Source organism: Pinus tabuliformis, chromosome 4_1, assembly GCF_031772625.1.
Source record: "Pinus tabuliformis cultivar Carrire ecotype Pingquan chromosome 4_1, CPIR1, whole genome shotgun sequence".
Classification (NCBI taxonomy): domain Eukaryota; kingdom Viridiplantae; phylum Streptophyta; class Pinopsida; order Pinales; family Pinaceae; genus Pinus; species Pinus tabuliformis.
In genome coordinates this window covers 184,930,272-184,933,732 of record NC_142303.1, presented here as the reverse complement: position 1 = coordinate 184,933,732, position 3,461 = coordinate 184,930,272, and positions in this window count along the sequence as shown.

Sequence of the window (3,461 nt, the reverse complement as noted above, 5' to 3'; positions counted from 1 at the left end):
AAAAATCTTGCACTGTCTCATCGGGTTGCCTTTTTAGATTCTGATACTCATCCATAATCTGAAAGGGTTATTTTAACCTCCCATCTATTAAGGAAAATGCTTTGAAATTGTTGGAAATTAGGAATACTTCTAGATGTCAAACTTCTATACCATATCATCGCTTTTCCTGAAAGACTTTGAGCTAACAACCTCAATTTGACATCTTCATGATCGACTTCCTCCAAGTCAATGAAGTTAATGATTTTGTCTACATGTTTCCTTCTTGTGATATTATTTGTACCATTAAATTGAGGTAGATTCTAATCATAGTTCTTCGGTAGCTCATGCAAAGGGAATGATAGATTTAATTATGCATACCAGACAGTGGTCATCACTAGGGTTTGAGCTGAATTTGTACTAGCTTGACTATGTTTGTTATTTGGATCTTGTTTGAGACAACCAATATTAAGATGAGATGCATTTGTAGCTTCAAGGGAAGGATATACATTCACAGAAAGGGGATCATGTGCAGATTCATCATCTTGATTTAGATTTAATAGACCAAAGAGAATCCTTAAGATACTGCCAGGAAAAGACAGAAGCCGATTGACAAAACATAATACTATATCATGAAGTAATTTCAGGTCTAAATACCTGATTTTCACATGTTGTCTTCCTATCTTTGTGTTGACAAGGCATGTCCTTCTTTGAATCTGATTTGATTTTTCTTGGAACTTGGTGTGTGAAGCCATAAAATCTTGTTTCCTTGATGGTGGAGTCACCAGGTGAATGATACAACCTTCTTGTGTCTGATCACTGTCCACCATCAGTAATCAGATATGGAACTTGATATGCTTTTCTGAGGAACTTGAAATGTTCAGGTCCCTAGTATGGTCACCAGAATGTTAGCACTCTATATTTTTCTGAGGTTGTAGAAGAAAATTGCAAAGGTAACCACAAACCTACTTTGGAAGTTGGGATCTAGCCCTGCCAGCTTCAGAGAGAGCTCTCTATATAAGATTTAACTTTGTTGTATTGGATATTAGGCTAGTTATGAAGTTTAAGGTTTGAATTATGAATTGGTTTGGTTGGAATAGCAAGGGAAAGCCATTGGGAAATGGAGTCAGCAGGGTTTAAGGTGATAAAATGCAGAAATAATCAAGCTTGAGTGCAACAGGGCAAGGTAAGCATACTACTGGATCCTTGTAGTTTATGAGATGGAGAAAGAAGAACATATTATAATTCACTTTAGATATAGAACATTGTTACCTGAAACTTATATTTAAATTTCAGTAGAAAACATTGATTTTTCATTAAGCCAGAACAGAGTGTTTTGAAACAAATTCTGAAGCTAATTTTCTTAAAAACAAAATAGCTCTGAATACATGAAAAAAAAGAGAAACCTAATTATAGTAAGAAACACTTCACCACATAGATATGACACAGGAATCCTAAAAGATCTTGCTTGTATTAATGCAGATCGCCACTAAATCTCAATGATCATATTTACAATATGGTATTCTTTCTCTGTACAAGTCCCAACCTCTCTTACTTAAAATTATGAAGTATATATAAGTTTATTACAAAATATCTTGGAACAGAATTCAAGATTTCATTACAAAAGTTATAAAAATAAACTAAACTGTTTAAAATAATATCAGTCAGTTGTGTGCTGGTGCTGTTTCTGGGCGTTCTGGTAGTGACTAGGCCTTTAAACGAGCAATGTTGTTTGTCCTGCTGATAGATGTGATGTGTTTTTCCTCTTTTCGTTGCATTTTGTTTTGATGATTGTAGCTGCTGAAACAATATTGAAAGTGTCCTCATTGTCCTCTAAGTGGAGGCTTAGTGCTCTGTGAATGGAGACCGTGAGATGAAGTGGAGGTGGAGCCGGGTTTGAAAAGTCAAAGGAAGCTTCTTTGCGGAGGGGGGTGTTGTAGTGACATATGAGAGGGGGGGATCCAAAGTATGGAGAGGATGACATGTAGCATTGAGTTTGGAACCCCCCTTGAATAATTTGAAATGGAGCTCAGGGGGGTCTGAAGTCTTCCTCTGCCGTTGATCTGGGTGGATTTGATCTGGGCCATTGAGAGATGAAGGGTTTTTTAACACGCGACCCTTTTTCTTATCGCAATCATAGTAGGGCCGGGGCTTATACAATACATTTTGTAGTTCTTTTCCAATGGAGCGGAGCTGAAAAATCTTTTAAATCCATTCTATAAAATATCACATCCAGGATGGGCCTGTATAGTATCGCAGTCACAATGGGAGATGCTCTGTTTATATATACGGGATTTTTCATAGAGCCGACCCCGAAACCTTTTAAATTTACCATATAATATATTTCATCCAGCCGGGGCTTTCCACAACGAAATCGCAATCGGGAAGGGAGTACACAGGAGGGGCTTTCCACAACGAAATCGCAATCGGACCCGACAACCCTTTAGAATACAACTTATAATATATCGCATCCGGGAGGGGTCTATCGCAATTGGCGACTCGGGGCTCATCACAATCGGCAGGGAAATACTATTGCAATCAGTGGGGAAGGGTACTGCGATATCGGCGAGCGAGAAAGGATTTTGTGATATCGGCAATATCGCAATCACAAAAGAAAGAGGGAGACATACGGTGTTTTATTGTTTAATTTAATATGGCCGATATTGATATGTTTCTGAGGGCGCGTATTGTGATAACACGTGGTTGGTGGGCTAGGGACGATTCTAACAAAACAAAAGCTACACAATATAATAAAAAGGGACTTTCGGCTATGGATTTGGATATATATAAAACAAAATAGAAACATGGCTAGAGTTGGAATATTAAATGGATTTCAACTAATACAAAATGGAAATGCGGCTAGAGTTTGGGGATTTATTATTAACAAAGGGAAAATGGATTAAGGCTAGAGTTTATGGAAAAAGATGTAAAATGGGCATGATTGGGTTAATGGAATTCTGGAAATGAGGCGGTGGTTATGTGGGTCTCGGCTAGAGTTAAAAATCATATGGCATATCCATAATGGGGAAAATATTTTTAACAAAGGATAGATGCAAATATAATTTAAAACTATACCAGAAATAGTTTCCGAGCCTTTATCTACTTCTGAAGTTCAAATTTCGTTCTAAACTATCTTTCAATCCAGAAGTTGGATTTGAGCGCAGGATATACCTTTGGAAAGTTGCTTCTAAGCACTTTTTGATGAAAACATTTGTAACATGATCTGATTCAAACATTATCATGCGAAAAATTTCCTCAAATCTTAGTACTTGGTGTCGCTTTGGAAATAATTTGCAAGATGAAATATTATTTACAGCATCTCAAATATAATAATAATCAACGATAATCAAACAATCCTATAAAAATTTATAGGACCCTAACAGAAGGCATGCATGTTATGCACCTACTACACCATTACTCTTTTCTTCTATTTTCTACCTTTATCTCCATCTTTCTCTCTTACAATTGCAATAGGTACATTTTGA